At 36.6% G+C, this 19,599-nt stretch overlaps 1 protein-coding gene across 3 annotated transcripts in view; it reads left to right on the top strand.

The window, feature by feature from the left end:
- Positions 1-10,508: 10,508 nt before the first annotated feature.
- Fbxl4 (F-box and leucine rich repeat protein 4) overlaps positions 10,509-19,599 on the top strand; it is a 79,140-nt gene continuing 70,049 nt past the window's right edge. For 2 of the 3 annotated variants that reach the window (XM_005335875.5, XM_040283128.2), the window contains exon 1: positions 10,511-10,666. The gene's annotated coding sequence lies outside the window, so the exon portion shown is untranslated. Of the gene's footprint in view, positions 10,667-19,599 lie in introns of all 3 variants that reach the window. The other variant, XM_078019585.1, reaches the window with a different exon arrangement.

The raw sequence follows: 19,599 nt of genomic DNA on the forward strand, positions 1-19,599 counted from the left end.
AAGGAAAGGTAAAATATAATGTTTATAAGGTTTATTATATACACATAGTATTTATAAGGTTTATTATATACATTATATATCATAATAAGATTCGAGTTTACCATCTTAATTTTAGATGGCTTTACTTAAGGCATGTATGTATGTGTGTGTGTGTGTGTGTGTGTGTGTGTGTGTACTCATACACATTTACATATGATAAAAATTGAGATCTTGTTTCCTACAGTGTTTCCATAAATTATTATTCCCACTATTTGGGCTTAACTTTGATATAAATTCAGGAACGTCTTTAAGGGACAACCTGGGAGAACCAAGGAATTTTAGAGAGGTCACAATACACACCTAATGTTTAACCCAGATAGCTGGTGGAGGGTTCCACTAATTATTCAATTCTGATTAAGAATTAACAAACCCTTAACAGCCAAATGTGAAAATTTGAACATCAAATGTAATAGAAAAATATAAGAAAAGGAAGAAGAAAATTTTAATAGCTTAACATAGTTTTTTACATTTAAAAATAAGTTAGCATTTTGCTTTTTCAAAATATTTGCTAGATATATTGAATAGCTTCTACTTAGGGAGTGAGATAAACTACATAAAATAATTGTTAATAACAAGTATGCATGAATGAATTATATCTTACTAACAATATGATATACATCTTCCATTCAAAGATATTAATATCAGTCCTTTCATTATGCAAGAATTTTTCCAGCTACAGCATTCCAATTAACATAGCCATCTATTTCCATATGAACAGGGGTCTATGCTAATTTTACACTAATTCCTAAAATGAATAATTGAGATATTGGATGCAATGCCTCAAAAAACTGAATCTTGTTTTGGTGCTTAAAGTAACAAGCCCTGAGCCATGAGTTAATCAAGAAAACTATACATAGGTCTTCATTAGCATATCAAGAATCAGCCCACCGATAACAGAATCACTGAACAGGCACATTTAATGGTTCAAAATTCAATCACACTTGACTTAGTCTGAAAATATCAGTGTCTTAATAATTCCTTGTGTTTATATAGACTAGAGCTTGTCCTGTTGAGAGAACACAGTTCTTTTGCATATTTTCTTTGATTAACCACATTTAAGAGCAGCTGCCATTATCTACTCTTGACAAAATATCAAAAAGGTGAAGTAACACAGCCAAGGTCACACTACCCGAAAAACATCTACATCAACTCTGAACATCCTGACTGCAGTTAGCACTCTCCTGAATCCAGAAATACACAGGACAAAATATATTTCTATACTTGGATACATCCAAGTTATTGTAAGGTCCCAATGATGCTGTCACCAACCTCTGCTTCCCTCCCAGTGCTACATGAAATGAATGAGAAAGGATGGAATATGAAGGAGGTGACATCTTCCAGGAGTTTAGGGTCCCCAATTCAGGAAAAGGATATAGATGGAAACCTGAGCTACATCTATGTGTCCAAATATGGTAAGTAGCTTGGTCATAAACATTTTATAGAATGGTTTAAGGATTGTTATAACATGGTCATTCATGACCATGGAATCGGGTACAAAACATCCAGTGGTAATATAAGCTTTGCTGGAAATATTGGAGGGCAAAGGTTGCCAGCGATATGGTTCTGTAAAGCCCTAGGTGATGGCTAATAATGAGACAAGGGGTAGAGGAAATTTAAAGGTTAAATGAATTTGGAAGGATCATCCTCAGCTCTTAACATGACCCTAATTTTTCCTCAGTAGGTAGTGGATACTGTTGCTGAAAGCTTGATCCTTGTCCAAGATGCTAATCCAATAATGAGGACACGGTTTTGAGAAAAAAGAAAAAGAAGGTTTATTGCTTTGCTAGCAAAGGAGAAACACAGGGGACTCCTGTCCCAAGGGCAGGGGGCTTTTAAAGAGGTGACTCAAAGGCTACATTCCAGTGTTCTCTGGAGTTGTAATTCACTTGTTAATTTGGGAGATAGTCATTACTGAGATCTTTCAATACCCTCCCCCAAAGTTTGGATTACTTCATTCCTATGGTGAGTGTGTACTCAAAGACAAATAACTCTGCCTAGGATGGGGAAGAAAGGTAACCCTGTTTCCCCTGTGATTAGGGAGGAGGAGAGATTAGGGAAGAGTAGGAAAAGAGGAAGAGAAAGAAACATGTCCATTTTAAAAATAAATTGCTGTGGCAGAGGAGCAAGGATTATATTCAAAGCATAAAGTGAACACTGTTATAGTTCCAGATAATAAAAAGGAAAGGAAAGAAAAGAAAAACATGGAGTAGAAGTTAGCATTGGTATTAGATCTGGGTTGGAAAATAAAGGCATATCTGCCAGCATTCCTCTGCTTTATGGCACTTGAAATTGACCCCATTTGTCATCTTGGAGTAGATGCCTTTTAGGACTCTTCTAATTACATCATTACCCTTCACTTCTTAAGTGCTTCTGAAAATTATAGAACAGTAAAATTTCTTTTCCAGATGCTATATTTCAGTTAGTTCCCCTCCCTGAGTGTACAGAAATATGGTTGTTTTTCTAAACAGATAACTTAAAGCAAGTAAAGTAGTGCAACATATCATATCAGCAGCAACAGGTAAGAAAGCAAGATGCCCCCTACTTAGATATGTAAATAGCAAAGCTTACAGAGAATGTGAAGTGACTGATTGAACATGTTTCCAGAAGATGAAGCTGCATTTCCTGAAGAAAACAAGGTTGAGGTAACTTTGCCCATAAATCAGCAATTACTGGTAGTTAGTCAATATCACTCACTAAAGGTATGAGAACATTAAGTCTTTGGTCACAAAGTCATAGCAAGTCCTTGCTCAGATTTACTTTGGAACTGTCTGGACTTGGAGTTGTTTTTGCTATGAATAACAAATCGGATGTTTTTCTTATGCCCTCATTTCTAAGGCATTGTGCTACAGTTATATGTGGTAAAGACAAAGGTAGGCCAGATTGGAACAGCAGGAGATGTGATGATACAAAAGTTAAATTGGTCAAGCTTATATATTCATAGACATGCCAAAATTCTATCCCCCAAATTCTAAGACTGACTACTGGATTCCTAAATTGCTTGCAAGATAGGTCAGCTATAGTCCTCTGAGATTAAAGGGTTGCCTACTTGTGCATCCCATCACCTCCATAGGTTTTTACTTTGCATTTGCCTTTATAGAAAAATGAAAATAGAATATGGATCACCTCTCACCATTCCCAAGAAATCCAAAACTATCTAAAGGAGTCAACAATAATTGTTTAACAAAAGTCCACCCGTTGTCTTTCTTGAGTCTCCAGTTGAAGTTCAGGTGTTACTTTGTGAAACTACTGGCTCATTGTAGGTCGTCATAGTTTAGATGTAGTATTCTGTAAGTTAAGTGGATTTAAGCTTTCTACTCAGGATGTAGTTCAGAATTTGGTCACATCTGCATCCCTGGGAGTTTGTTATAAATGCAGAACTCAGGCCCCACCCATAATCAAAATCTTCATTTTAACATGATCCTCAGAAGATTCATAAGCCCATGAAAATTTGAGAAGTGTTGGCCTACATGACAACTGGTATTTGTCAGGCATTTCATATTAAAGAATGCTTGCTTAGATTCCTATCCATACTTAAAAGCACAGATATAGAATTGTGTTAGTCAGATATTTTGCTCACTTTGATAAACACCTGAGGAAACCAACTTAGAAGAGATTTATTTTGGCTTGTGGCTTCAGAGGTTTCAGTTCATGGTTGACAAACTCCATTGCTTTGGGACTGAGATAAGGCAGAAGATCATGGGGAAGGGCATGGCAGAGGAAAGCAGCTCAGGTTATGGCAGCCAGGAAAGAGGGAGGGGCCCGGGGGCCCAGAGGAAGTGCGGAAGAAGGCGTGGCCATAGACAAGATTTAGTCTCCAAGGCATATCCCCAGTAACCTACTTCCTCCAACCCTGCCCCACCACTTCCCAGTAGTTCATCCAGTTATCAATAGATTAATCCACTGATGAGGTCAGAGCCTCGTGTTCCAGTCACTTCCCAAAAGCTCCACTTCTAAACATTGAGGCTTTGGGAACCAAGGCTTCAATACATGAGTCTTTGAAAGACACTTCATATCCAAAGCATGACAAAAATAGACTACAAATAATTTGTTTTTGAGGTCCTACTAGTAAGAATTTATTCACTAGTAAGAAGTAAATGAACATAAATTCTTACTAGTAAGAAAATAAACTACTAATATTATGATTACCAAAAATAAACCCCACCACTCATCAAAGTGTGACCTTCAAAGAAAGTAGTTGAAAAATCTATTATGCTGTATTTTAAGTACTTGTGTTGGTTGTTTGGTTATGCCAGATTCCCGGGATCCCAATAGACCTCCAGGAGCCGAACCCGATACAAGCACTCTCAAGAGTCTTTATTGCATGCTCAAGCCTGGACTCACAACCGTTCCTGGTCCTTTGTTCAGTGAGATTTTATAGGTTTTGGGGAGATACTCTATGCGTCACAACATCACACAGCAAATCATTCCATACTTCGGGAAAATCAAACAACAACTCTTAACATTGATTAGCACATTCACTGGCGGGAACAAGTTGGCTAGTACAAGAGGGGGGTTCGTTTGAACTGATTGGTTTAGGCCACAAGGGGTGTACGTGCTAAACTACATGGTTTCCCAACATGTATCAACCACCATAAACTACTTGGGGGTCATCTGGCATTCCAGGTATTTTCCCTGTCTCATGCTGATTGGAGGTTGCTAGGGGGGTTGCCATGGGTCCTCACCTAGCCTAACTGAGTCAGGGGCACCTGGCAGACCTTTCCTGTTATTTACAGACAAACAACTCAGCAGGGTGGGTATGTACTTAGGAGTGCTCTGTGGGTTTTTCCAAGGACAAGGGTCACGCCCCCTTCCTTAGGACAGGCCTTGAGGTAGAAGCTGCTGTTATTTATTTATTTTTAAAAATTGAGTCACATTAGTTTCTCAGTCTAAAGAGGTATTTGCATTAAGGGTAATTCTAGATGCTCTAAAGGCTATGGAAATGTATTTGTAATTAAGGAAATAGAACATGCATAAATGAAATTAGCTTCAGATTTTTTTTTAACTTATAAAATGGCTCAACACTATATGAATGGCAATCTACTTAGTAAATAATAAATAAAGTGCTTGGTTCTATAATGGATCGATCCCAACTGACCATTGTTAAATCTCATCTGGCTCACCTTCAAGTTGTCTGTGCTGTCCTGGCAGTAGCAGGCATCCCCAGAGGCAGGAGACCAGGAGGCAGGTGGAAGTGGGAATGCTGCCCACAGCTCTTCCTGGCTTCTCAACTTCTTAGTGGCATGCTCCGTTAGTCATTTGATTTAGAAGAAACACCTCCTACTCTAAAGCTATCAAATCTCTCACTATCAAAATCCAAAATGATAAGAAAAAAACAAGAGAACATGGAAATATGGAGCTTTATCCTTGGTAACATTTTGGCAAGCCCGTTGAAGAGGTTAATTCAATTTCTCCTCAAACTTCTGAAAACCTCCTACCAATTTTTAACTGGGAAAAAGGAAAGCTTATTTTAAAACTCATTTTTATTTCTTTTTCAATGACTTTGAAATAAAGAATTTTTTTTCAAATATGGCACTGAAGAATCTATCCAAGAAACTCCAAATAGTTTCAGTATCACAAGGATGATATTTAAAGATGTTCTTTTAGGGTCTTATCAGATTATAAAAAAATTGTCCTTTCACAAACTTCAAAAGAGTTATAGGGCTGCTGGATGAAGAAAATCCATCATTGAAGGGTACTGGGTTTAGTAGAAACTTTATAATAAAGTTTCACCAATTATTGTAAAGATTTCATTTTAAATTACACTTAATAAATTATTGTTAAATCATTCATATTTACCATGCAAGTTATATTACTTATATTAAGAGTATAGAAAAATATTTATGGCTCAATGACAAAAACAGGAGAAACTTCTTCATGTTTGAAAGTAGATGATAACCCAGAGAATAATTTTCTTCAGTATTTTTTTTTAAATACACAAACTGTGTTATTACAGGGAAGGGCCATGGTTGTGCAAAGGTACAGATAAATGAACATTGAAAGTTTATCTATACAACCCAGTCTCCTCAAATCTTCTACTGTGAACAAAATAGTTGCAGGAAGTTGAAATCTTGAAGTATATGGCACATTCAGATTTAAACTCTCAGATAACCCCTCATCACTTTTGATTTACCTGTATGAACAGAAAATGTTCATATTCCTGTGGTGTCACAGTTTCAGAGGTCTCAGTGCTTGGTCGGCCAACTCTATAGCTCTAGGTCTGAGATGAGGCAGAACATTATGGCAGAAGGGCATAGTAGAAGAAAGCAGCTCAGAACATAGCAACAGGAAGCAGAGAGAGCTCTGTTCCCGGTGCACAAAATATAAACCTCACGGGCTCACCCCCTGTGACTTAGTTCTTCCCACCCAGTTAACATCAGTGGATTAATCTACTGATTAGGTTAAAGCCCTCATAACCTAATCATTTAGCCTCTGACCATTCTTACATTGTCTTACACATGAACTTTTTGGGGAGACAACCTTTACCAACCCATAACTTATGGATGCCATGTCATTCTGTAAACAGATCTAGAGACTTGCCTAATATTAATGTAGACACACAGGGACTCTTTTAAAAGTATATTCACTTAAAGAAAGGAAAAAGGAGGAAGGAGGAGGAGTGTAACCTCTATTGGTCTTACCCGAATTCCTAGCTATCAGCTTTATTTTCCTGGCTGTGGGTTTTGTCCACCCTGATACCATAGGAGTGAAGTTATCTCAGAAGATGATCTAGTTTGTCCTCTACCTCCGTGTGATATTTCTCCCACACTATCTCCAACCACTGACAAACTTCATTAATGCTCAATTTTCAAGGATATAATGCAAGCCACAGAAAAAGAAAGTACAAGTTAAAATGGTACAATCTGTACAGATTATGTTTTTATTTTTAAAATATACTTCAAGATATTCTTTATAGGTCTGTGTAAATGCAGTTCTAAGTTTTGTCAGATTATTATAGGCCATCTCACTGATTTAATCAGTATTCACTTTTTTAAATTATTAGAAAATTTTCATTGAAAGCTAAAAGTTAGGAGGAGTACATACTAAAGTCTTGGCTTTACAAGCAACTTGCTATAAATCTTTGGGTAGGTCATCCATTCTTTTTAGACTTTTCTCTTCTTTGGTGACAATTAAAAGGGTTAGAGTAGAATGAACTTGAATGTTCTATGCTGACATTTTGTCCTCAGTTATGGATTTTCAACTAATATTTTTCAATTAATATTGTAATAACTATTAATAAAAACAGTATGCAAAATTCATTTGCATACTATTGTATCACTCACAAAGTGATTTTACATATATGACCTGTTTTAAATCTCTCCAGTGTCTGTGAATTAGGCACATTTCATAGGGGTGCAAATAAGTTCAGAGAAAGTTGTTACAAATAAGTTCAGAGAAAGTTGTTACAAATAAGTTCAGAGAAAGTTGATCACAGGGTTACTAATAAGGCAGGACTGGATAGACAGGTCTTCCTGCTTCCAAGTTCAACTTTTCCATCAACTGTATTCAATTGCTTCAAGGTTATGGAAATAGAAGAGCATGCTTAATTGTTTTTTTTTTTTTTTTACATTTAGAATAAAAAAATGTAATGTAGAAAATAACATTGAACTATACTCTGTTTTTGAGCAAAGTGTACGACACATGAATTATATATCACGAAGTTTTTTATGCATGCTTAGTTTTTAATGAATTGTAAAGTAATCTGTTATCATAAAACAAAACTCTGATTTAAAGTTGGGAGAACTAGGTTTCGTTGAAAGCTCTAACAGAGATTTAGGGAATTTGTTTAACATTTTCAGCCTCAGTTTCCTCATTTGTTAAAAAAAAGAAGTTTGGGCTTCATGAGTTTTGAGCTTTGTTCTTGCTTAAAATTCTGGTTTTCTATTCATTGGCTTTGACCATTTTTAGATTAATGTTGTGAAAGATTAATATTAAAATGCAAACTTTTAGGGTCTATAAGAGTTTTAAAACAAACTATTTATTTATTTTATTTTTTTTTTAAAGAAAGAGTGAGAGAGAGTGAGAGAGAGAATTCTTCAATATTTATTTTTCAGTTTTCATCGGATACAACATCCTTTGTTTGTATGTGGTGCTGAGGATCGAACCCGGGCCGCACGCATGCCAGGCGAGCGCGCTACCGCTTGAGCCACATCCCCAGCCCCTAAAATAAACTAGATATCTAGTTTTTAGATAAACTAGATGATTATTTCCACTTGCTATTATTCATGCTTTTTGGCTACTGGCATATTAAAAACCTGGAACTGATATCATTGATCTTACTGACCGAACTCCACTTTCTAACAAACTAGTTAGTTTAAAAATCCATGGAGTGGTTCAGGATTTTGGGCTGAATTGTGTATAAAATGTATTTTCTGAAAGGTTTTTTCTAGAGAAAACTTACTTGGGAACTAATGCTAGAGAACCAAAGAGTTACTGTAAAGACATTTTCAGCTCTCTTTGCAGTATTCTGGAAGATATATATATATGAATGATATGGAGTTTTATTGTCATGCATGCTCACAATTCAGAAAGTTTATGGTTGATAAACATCTCATTTTAAATAAAGAAAAATCACTTGAAAATAATGAAAATACAATGGTCAGTGTTTCAAGAGTTTGGGACAAAGAGGAGTTTTGAACCTGCTGCTTCTTTGGCTGCCTCCCCACTTGAGTAGAACATTGTAACTTTTGAAGCCAACATAGAATGGATCATAACTAGCTTGCTGAGCTGGTGACTTTATGCACAATTAAGCCTTGTTGAGACTTTCTTTATTTGTAATAGTGCTGTTACAGCGTGGGATGCTATTCAGCTCTAAACAACATTCCATTTAATAATTAAGCAGTAGTTCAGCCACTAAATCAGGACCATCACAAACTGATAAACATCATCCCCCCCCCCTTTTTTTTTTTTACCTCGCTTGGCTCTCCTGCCTAGCAAAGTAAGTATGGCCACAGCTTGAGATGAGAAAGTTGGAGGAAGGGTCAACTGAACAATAATGATCAAAATTCCATCTAGTTACAGAAATGGCACTTCCTCTTAGGCTTTTCATTTCTTTAAATTTGAAATTATCTACTTTCTGAGCAGTAATTTAAATGCCATTGAAAACAAGACTATACAAGGCCCGTGGTTTGATCCCTAGTACAAAAAACAAGCAAACAAAACAAAACAACAATAAAAACGGGACAAAACAACAACAACAAAAACACAGCATTAACTACCACATCTCATAGACATTGAGGAGATCAAAACCCAGAAGGCCATGTAAAATATATACACCAAAAAGATATGAACGAGAATGTTAATAGTATTTTTTTGCAATAATCAAAAGTAAAAACAGTTCAATGTCCATCAAGAATAGAATAAATAAATGAACTCTAGTATATTTATTTACTAAAAACTCAAGCTAGAAAAAAAGAAAGAAACTTCATAGAAACCACACATAAAAGCCCACAAAAATGAAGGTAAACAAATCATTGATTAGAAAGGCAGAACCAAACCAAAACTAAAAACTCAGATATAACTAGCTTTTGAACACTAGTAAATTATCTAGTTTTTGATGTGATTGGTGAGTATACACAAATGCATTCACTTTTCGTCAAACTCTACATATTTTGTGCCATTTTCTGAATAAATTTTACACATTAATAAAAAAATTATTTAGAAATTATGTTAGAAATGAGAAACTGCCACGGTTAAACAGGACTTGAGTGCCTTAATAGCCATCAATTCAATTAAGACTCATCAGCAAGTATGAAAGGGTCAGTATTAATATTATTAACTTATTATGTACATTAAGTTATTATTTAAATTCAGTTTTTGTTTTAGAGCAGATTTAGATTTACAGAAAAGTTGCAGTGACAGAGAGTTCCCATATACTGCTCATCCACTTTCTCCATTTTAACGGAAACTTTGTAACAATTTAAATATGTCCAAGCTAAAGAAAGGGTCATACTTTAACTAATGAAAATAAATGAAAATGACTAAAAGAGAAGGTGAGAGCATCTTCTTTATCAGGGGTAATGGTTATGGGCTAATCTATGTTAAGATGGAAATGGGCCTGCATTAAGGATTTGTATGTGGGGCTGAAGAGGTTTGGTGAATTATGCCTTTAGAACACTTATGATGCATAGTCTACTTTTCCTCTGTGGACGGGTCTCACGCATACCTATGCCATCACCTTAGCCACCAACTCTGGGTTGAAGAAGCCCTAGCAGAACTTCTACATGGGCTGTTATTTGGAAGGTATTATTCCATCAGAGGATTTGTAGCCAGCGTACCTGGGCCATTTCTAAAGCACTATACAGTACGCTAGGAAGCCAGCAAAAAGCTCCTCCCCGCAGCGTAGAAGAGGGAGTTGCCGACGTCTGCGAGCCCCTCGGGCCGGAGCAGCGCTCGCTCGGCCCCCAAGCCACGCCCCACTTCGTCTCTGGGCCCCGCCCCGAGTCCCGCTCCTCCTCCAGCCCCGCCCCTCCCCGCGGCCTCCGTGTCTTCCTTCCGGGTCGCGCTGGGCCGGGCTTGCCGCGGTGGTGCCGCAGCGCGAGAGCCTGGGAGCGGCCTCGCGCCCAGGCCTTCCCGCGCCTCCTGGTCGGGGGTGAAGCCCTCGGCGCGTGCCACTCCCGGACCCTGCAGGGTACGGCCCTTCCTTTACTTCTCCCTCCTGCGGGTCTCCGTCTTCCTTCGTCGCTGGGGCGGGGCCGGGCGGCGAGCTGTTTGGGGGGAGCGTGGGCGTGAGGCTGAGGCCCCCACCACTCGCGCCTCCGCCTCTTGCTGCGCGGCGTTTGCGGGGCTTGCTGGGACCTTTGAACTCTGCTTAGGTGCCAAGGGCGCAGCTTCCCTGCACCAGTGTCCCTGCAGGGCTTGAGTCGTAACACTACGCAGGGTTGTTGACACTGGGGAGTCTGCGGGCTGCCCACACCTGCCGCTCCTTCCTGACCTGGTCTTTTCTTCAGCCTGAGTCACTTGCCTGCTGAAGAAAACTTGTTGCTGGTGTACCTGCTGCCATTATTTCCCTGTGATATCTGATGGTTTCTGCCCATGCCTTTCTTCTGGACTGCCACACGATGACTGGTTGCAACCTCGTTTCCGTGTTTGGAGGTGCACCTAGAATCTGATGATGACCATCCACTTGCCCTTATGCACATGTTTGCAGTGTGGGTCGTTTCGTATTTCCTTGGCCCAAAAGCTCATTGCCACAAAGACATCTCCCCACCCGCAAGTTACTTGGAAAGAAGTTAAGATGATATAAACTTGTGGTCAGGTAGTTGCATTGATAGTTGATACTGTGTCTGGCTTTGTGCCCTGGAGGTCTCACTACTTCACCAGGTGTAGGTTTTTTGCTTGTGTCTGTCTCAAGATACAAGCTGACTTTTCTGCTTTCTGCATGCATTCCTGGGTTTCCTAAGTTCAGAATATGGGTACCTTTTTCTCGTCAAACTCACCTCATGTCTCTCTTTTATTACATATTTTACCTGTTGGTTGAATACAGGGGCCTTTTTCCAGTTACCTCAAGGCACCTATAGTCCTTTATCAGATATTAAGTTCTTGAGGGAAAGTAAAGTTTTCTTTCTAGTGGCAGTGTGCATCACCCCATAGTAGGCACTCTCGAGTTGTCATTGAATTGGATTCATTTCATACTTTCAATACCAACCTTTGCTTGTTACCTGCTGTCCCAAATTTTGGGTTTTCTGAACTCTGCATTTTCATATCCTTCCTTTTGTTACTGACTTGAAAATCAGAGAGTTCAGCTGAGTATAAGGTGGTTAATTTATTTTGCTTATGCCATGATACAGTAAAACAAAACAAAAACAATGTTAACAGATTTTCTTTCACTTCTGTGTGTGTGGTCATCTAACAAAAACTGCCCTTTCTTTTTCTGTGTTAGTATCATTGTCTTACTCTCATAATTTTGGTGTAGTGTACAATTGCCACTTAACTTCATGAATTTAACTTTGGTGTCCTACTTATCATCTAAATTTATATGATATCCTCATCTTTTTTCTTCTAGTACTCTTATTGGTTTTATTCATATATAAATAAACCTTTTTTTGTTGCTGTTAACCAGTGATGCCAACATCATTTGTTGAATTCTCTTTTTCCCTTCTGATAAGTACTATATATATATCACTAACTCCTGTGTTTTCTTGGGACTCTTTCTGAACTGTTCAGCAGCGATTCTGACTTTCTGTGATGATGCCACACTACTCTTGTTACTCTAACTTTGCAATATGTTCTAATTTCTAGTAATTTAAACAATGTATATTGTACACATTCCTAAATATTTGGGGAATGAACTAACTTTGTTGGGACAAGTTAAGTCCCCTTTTTTACATCTTATGCCCCCTAAGTTTCTTGCCTATGTTTGAACTTAATATTTTTGGTTTGCCTTTACCACAATCAGTTGAATTAGTAATGCTTGTTAAATAAATCCCTTCTGTTGCTCACTCAGTATTCACTATGTAGAGTTGCTCCCTAGAGTTGTACATAAGAGAAGCAGCCTGATTCAAAATGTGCAAATCTTTTGACTTTGCTTTTTTGTCTTAGTACCTGTGGTATGTCTCTTTGTCAGTTACAAAACAGGACATTCTATACCTGTTTTCAGTATCTGTAGGTGATAGAAGTGATCCCTCAGCCTTGTGTCCATTTTTATATTACCATCTCAACTGGATATCCCAAAATAATACATTTTCAAGTGTTGCTTATTAATAAATACTTAAAAACTCTACTAAGTCATAAATAAATATGTATGTTCTCTTTACAAATTAAGCAGTACATAAATAGCCAAAGGTAAATGTGAAAGTGTTCTTTGCCCACCTATCCAATAACCATGTTCCACAAAAGTCATCACTGTTTAATAATTTATTCTTACATTCCAGATTTTAAAATGAGTATAATCTACATTTGTTTCATAATTGGCAGTCTATTCTGTGTAATTTTCTGCAAGTTTTAGTTAGTCATAGTTGAGGAACATCTTTTTGTGTCAGTTCATGTAACATATTGTTACATGATACTGTAGGTTAAACTCAGGAATGCTCTACATCTGAGCTACATTCATAGATCTTTAAAAAAAATTTTTTTTTTTCAGACAGGGTCTTGCTAAGTTGCCCAGGTTGGCCTCAAGCTTGTGATTCTCCTGCCTTACCTTCCTTAGTAGTTGGGATTATAGGCATGTGCCACCATGCTTGGTTCAATGTTATCTTGTCTCTAAAAAAGTCTTTTTGGTATTGAATTGTAGGAATAATCCAAAATTTATTGAACCAATCCTCTGTTGATATTTAGTATAAATTTATATTATATTTATAATATAAACAAAATTACAGGATCATTTTGTTTGTGCAGTAGTTTCCCCTTCAGTTTTATTTTCTAATGGTTTCAGTTACCTACAGTCCAGTCTTAGTCAGAAATTATTAAATGGAAAAGTCTAGAACTAAACAATTCATAAGTTTTAAATTGTACACTATTCTAAGTAGCATGATGAATTCTTATGCTTTTCTTACTCCACGAATCATATCTTTGTCCAGCACATCCTTGCTGTATCCACCATCCACTTGTTAGTCATTTGGTAGCATCATAGTTATTAGATCAACTGCATAGTTTTGCTATACTTGTGTTCAAGTAACCCTTTTATGTATGTATGTATGTATGTATGTTACTAATGGCTCCAAAGCTTAGTAGTAGTGATGCTGGGAATTCATATATGCCAAGAGAAGGTATCAAGTGTTTCCTTTAAGTGAAAAGGTCAAAATTTGGCATAGATAAGTGTACATGAGAAAAACAAATATATACATGTGTTCCCTGCTATTTGTGGTTTCAGGCATCCACTGGGATCTTGAAACTTATTCCCTTAGGTGAGGGAACTACAGTATATGTTTGCACATTCATTTTCTTTAGTGTAGATACTTAAATTGCTGGGTCAAAGACTATATATATATTTAAATTCTCAGAGATTCTGCCATAGTGCTCTTCAAAAAGGTTGTTAAGAGTAGACATGTACAGTTTGTAAAAATGCTCCTTTTGCCATCATATATCATTGCTAAGAATGGCCAAGAGTCTGTAATAGTATCCAGCTTGCAAGCTAAGAGTTTGCTGGCAGAAGACATGAGTCTTCTGGGTCAGAGACAAAGAACACAGCAGTAATGGCAGCCAGAGCATATCATCTTGTGCTGAGCCCTGGTGCCCCAGTTTCTACAGGATGATGTGACAAAGGCCAGGTAACACTAGCACATGCCGCAGGTTTCCTCCTGAGTTTAGAGAATCTGAATTTTTCATAGTAAAATTCAAGTAAACATGCCTGATTTTTGCCTTAGAGGGAGACATCATTTTTCTGTATAGTAAACTTGCCCACTGCTCAAGAGGAAGACCTCTTTTTATATCCCAAGGCTGTTTGCTGTATAAATGATATAGAAAAGATAATCTGAAATGAAGATGATCAGTGCCTCTGTTAAGACATGTAGAAATTGATATATCTGTAACGTATTATCTCATATAACAGTTACTATCAAGATGAAATGGTCATTTGCATTTCTTTGCTTAATGATGGGGTTGAATATCTGTATGTTTACTGGCCATTTGTATTTTTTGTTCTTGCATGATCATATCCTTCTTTTATTTTTCTGTTGAATTTCTCTTTTATTGATTTATAATAGCTCTTACATATTGTGACTATTATTGACTTGGTAAATCATTTATTAGTATTTTTTCATATTTTTTAATAATGTGGTTATTGGGAATTGTTGCTACATATAAATCTTTAGATTGTTTGTTTTTGTTAGAACTCAACAAAGTATACTCTTGAAATATATGTTTTTTTGGAATGCAGTTATGTCCTGAAGTAAGTTTTAATAGTATTACACCATTTTAAGTAATTACTCTTTTAGCTATAATGGCTATCCATGACAGACTTAAAATATTGTGTTTTGAGTTTTAGTTAGTCAGGATAACTGTAAATCCTCTATATTTTTGTTAGGTAAAATGTTCTCTTGTTTTAGTATGTAAAAAATGTACAAAAATATGTAGATAGTATTTGGCTAAAGCAAATTCATATAATAAGTATGCTTTAAACAGAGATATCATTTTTTTCCTCTTCAACCAGATATGATTCATTTAGAATGTTTTAGAAAAACATATAGTATGTATTTATGAAAGATTTAAGGTTCTTTTGAATTCACCAGTCTCTTCATTCCTGTAGTTTATTCTTATCTATTATGAAAAAATGAAGAAAGGGTAAGATATAGTTAATATACCATAATAGTATGTGTATCTAAGACACCTTGTAACTAGAAACATATCCTTCCTTGTCACAGTGTGAGATAGTATTTAGGTGGGAAGTGTGTTTCCAGATCCATTATGTCAGAAAATCGCCATTCCACTAATCCTACAATCTGCTTGCTTTTTTTTTTTAATCATTGATTTCTCTAATTCTTTTTTCTGCTTTTCTTGCTACTAAAGATTGATGATGAATATTTCAGAAGTTTTAAATTTGCTTGTTAAAGAAACTCTAGGAGAAAGGAGAGAGAACAGTTTCTGCAGTACTCACTGTTGCCAATTTCTAGTTAAATGGAGTCTAAATCCTGACTTTGTTTTCTGATAAATCATTTCTAGTCTGACGTTGTATACATCTCTTGCTTAGTCCCTGCCATTTTCATCAACACAGAAGAAATTTCTGAAGAAGTTAACCATGTTCCAGATTTTTTGTGTCACCTCCTTACATTTTTGAGGGTTACATTGGTCCCTGAAGTGAAAGACATATTGTTTCCTTCTGCCCTTAGGGTTTTTATCCTAGTTGGTTCCTCTACCTTCTCCCTCTACCTTCAGATGCCTGGAATTTCAAGAGGCTTTGAAGCTGATTAGGAATGTTTAGACTCCATGTTGATCTACTTAGTTCATTTAGAAACTCCACCTGTTTATTCTGTATTGGGGCCTTGTGTCAGTTAACATTCCAGCACTATAACTTTGGACCTGCAAACGTTAGGATGGATTTATTTTGGCTCACAGTTTCAGAGGTTTCAAGACATGGTCATTTGGCACTCTTGTGGCACAGTCCATCGTGCCAGGAAAGTGTGGCTGAGGAGGCCTGTTCACATCATGGCATCCAGGGAACAAAAAGAGAAAGGGGCTGTATCTGCTTCAAGGCTCTCTCAATGACCTAACCATCTCCCAGTAGTCCACACCTCTTAAAGGTTCTACAACTTCCCAGGAGCACCAGAGGCTGCAACCAAGCCTTTAACACCTGGGCCGTTGGGGGACACTTATTCAAATCATAGCAAGCCTTATTGATTAAAACACTAATCATAATAAAAATGTTTTAACTAAGATGAATTTACTTAGAGGAAAAGAGAGATACATAAAACCTTAAGATGCTCTCTCTAGTAGTTTCTGTACTGGGCTGATAATTTCTCAATATGTTAGTTTTAAGCATATGGTGCATTTGGAATGTAAGTAATTATGATGAAGGCAAAGTGATACTTTTGCTAATGTTCAGCATGTGCTCCCCCATAGCATGTCTAATACTAGATCAATATTAAACCTGTCTTTTTACCCTTGCTGTTATATTCTCGTCTCTGTCAGTCTGTCTTTTCTCTTAGCTCTTAGGTTATCTCTTTTTTTAAGAACTTCTTTTTTATCCATAGTTTTTCTGTTCTCTATAATCAACCTATGGTCTTAACATAGATTTGGAATTTTTAAGAAATCATCATATTTGAGAAAATAGCTTTCTTTTCCCTCTCCAATCATCTCTTTTATGAATCTTTCTTTAATTTCAATCAGAGTTTCTTTGTGGCCAGAGTCAAGTCTCTTTTATGTATTCAGGGGCTGCTTTTATACTAACGGAAGTTATACTTTTTAATATTTTCTTTGAACAGTAAAATTTCAATATGTATACTATTCCTTCTTGGATGGCTTCAAAGACATTCACACATTTGATTCTTAACCATTGTGTTTCAGTTTTTATTATCCATTTTCATCCTCTTTTTCTCTGTACCAAGATAGGGAAATTTTTTTTCCACATATATCTTACTTATAGAGTCACTGGTTTCATTTCTGTGTTTATTTTAAACGTGTTTATTTTAATTCTTTCATGCCACCTTTCTGCCAATTTTTGTAGAACAAGAAATGGTTATTGAGCCTAAATTGGCATGCTTTAGGCCTTAAGGATATAGTTATAATTAAGGTACATTCTTCGAACTTGAAGAATTCATAGTCTGTTGGGGTAGAAAAATATATCAGCAGATAAGAAATACCAGATAATATGTCACATGTAAGTGCAAATGAAAGATGAATGGTGGGTAAATTCTGAACTTGACCTTGAAGGATGGGTGAGAGGGTGTCAAAGCCGAGGAGAAGGGAGGGTATTCCATCTAAACTCATTAAAGACTCAACACTGCTGAGCCATCAAAGCCCAGGTGCTGTTGAGGGCATTGTGGAGGTTCTGGGGATCTATAGCAAAGGTTGTGGGCATGTGAAGTGAAGAGGAAAGAGGGAAAATAGGTACAAAGGTAGGTGGACCTTTCTTGTATATTATTAAAAAGTCCTTTCTTTAAATGGTATATCTGTGTATTTGAGAAGAATGAAGAGAAAAGACCCAGGAAGGAATCTTAGAAGAAGTTACCAGAGAGGCAGAAAGGGGTATGAGTATGTTATTTTCTATAGAATCCAAAAGGGGGCCAGCCAGGAAACAGGGCTGACATGATGGTTGGATCAAATTAAAATGTAGTTTGGTGAGTGCTACTTCAAATTCACATATAATTTCACTCTTTTGATTGACATATTCCTTTATTCACTTGCTTTTGATTTCTAGATTTGTCCAGAAAAGTCCTTTCTATAGAATAGGATCTCTTGACCAGTTTCAGTAGGATTGAAAAATGATAAGCATTAGGTTTGGACTTTTTTTCCTTGATTTATTACCACATTATACATTCTGTTGCATTTTAGTACTGTGCTACAAAGCTGTCTAAATCCTCCTTTTGGGGGTTGAGGGGGGTACCAGGGATTGAACTCTGGAGCACCCAACCACTGAGTTACATCCCCAGCCCAGTTTTGTACTTTTTATTAGAGACAGAGTCTCACTGAGTTGCTTAGCACCTTGGCTTTGCTGAAGCTGGCTTTGAACTCGAAATCCTCTTGTCTCAGCCTCCCAAACTGCTGGGATTACAGGCGTGCGCCACCGTGCCTAGCTAAATCCTCCTTTTTTCTATCACTTCACTGACTTGTCTCTATGGATTATTTCACAAGTAAATTTTGTGTTTTGATCCCTTTATTATGCTATATTGCCTATGCTATATTGCTTGCCATTTTCATCTTTTTTCCATATCTTTTCACTTCAAGTTGAGAATCCTCCTTTGAGTTTTAAACTTGTTTTCCAGGTTCTTTCATCACAGAATCAACCTAGTCTTTGTGTTGTTCTAACTCTAGATCAGTTTATTGTCTCTTTTTTGTTTATTTCATGAAAAGTCCTCTTCTTTCCTCCTTTTCCCTCTGTCAAAGCACAAGCCGTCTTCTCTGCAGTTCCTGCCATCCTGCTTCTCTCCGCCTCATCGACTCCCCATCTCACTTCAAATCTCAGTAGTAAACATATGTTCTCCCTTGTCTATACCTCTTAATTTCTCTTTTCCACTGTTATTGCTTTCTCTGTAATTGTATTATTTAACTTTGTTAAGCATCTTATAAAATGAAAGATGTGTTTGAAAATAAAGTTGTATTATAATAACATTATGTCATATAAAGCAAGTTGTTTCCCAAGGAATAAGAAAGTCTCAAGATACAAATTAAAATGGCTGTTGTTTTGTATTCCTTGATTATGCTAGTATAAAAGTTCAGTGTGTCGTGGAGAATTTCTCAGCTTATATTCATTGTTAGTAAGTGATTGATTGGATAAGCCTTCTTGAAACTTGGAAAATAATATTTTTTGTGTCATAAGAGTCTCTAAAATTGAAGTAGCTTTTTGAATGGACTAGAAAAGAGAATGACTCCCAAAACGTAGATTTTATAATCATTCTTTTGGAAAATTTAGTTTTCTAGGTTAATATTTATTTATTTGCACCATAAGGGAAAAATCATTTTGTCTTTGTATCTCATTCCCATAAAAAATAGAATTATTGTATCTTTTGTACTTGGTTCATTGCCCACTGGGATATTCATCAGTTATCACAAATTGTCTCTATTTCTTGGCAAAAGTCCATATGGTACATGGACAATTTGGACTTCTGCTTTGGTCATTGTTACTCATGTGAATCCTGAGACAATGATTCTATTCCCCTTTTCAGCTTCATTTCCCAGAGAAAAGTAGAGAAAGCTACCTTTCTTTCTCCATATGTCTTTCCCTACCCCAAAACACTTTTATGTGTCAGCTTAGCATAATGAAAAGAAGTTTAGAATTGGTGAAGGGTGTTAGAGAGTTTGCATAATTTCTCTTTTTTGTTTCTTTGCCTTGTTTACTTTAAAAAAAAAACAGGATTTAACTTCTATAACATTATCTAAGTAGCATTGATGAAAAAAGGATAAAATAATACCTTTTTAGTCTACTGTACATTACTTTTTCTTTCAAAAATTTCTTTTATTATTTTTAGTTTA

This window comes from Ictidomys tridecemlineatus, chromosome 8 (genome assembly GCF_052094955.1).
Source record: "Ictidomys tridecemlineatus isolate mIctTri1 chromosome 8, mIctTri1.hap1, whole genome shotgun sequence".
Lineage (NCBI taxonomy): Eukaryota > Metazoa > Chordata > Mammalia > Rodentia > Sciuridae > Ictidomys > Ictidomys tridecemlineatus.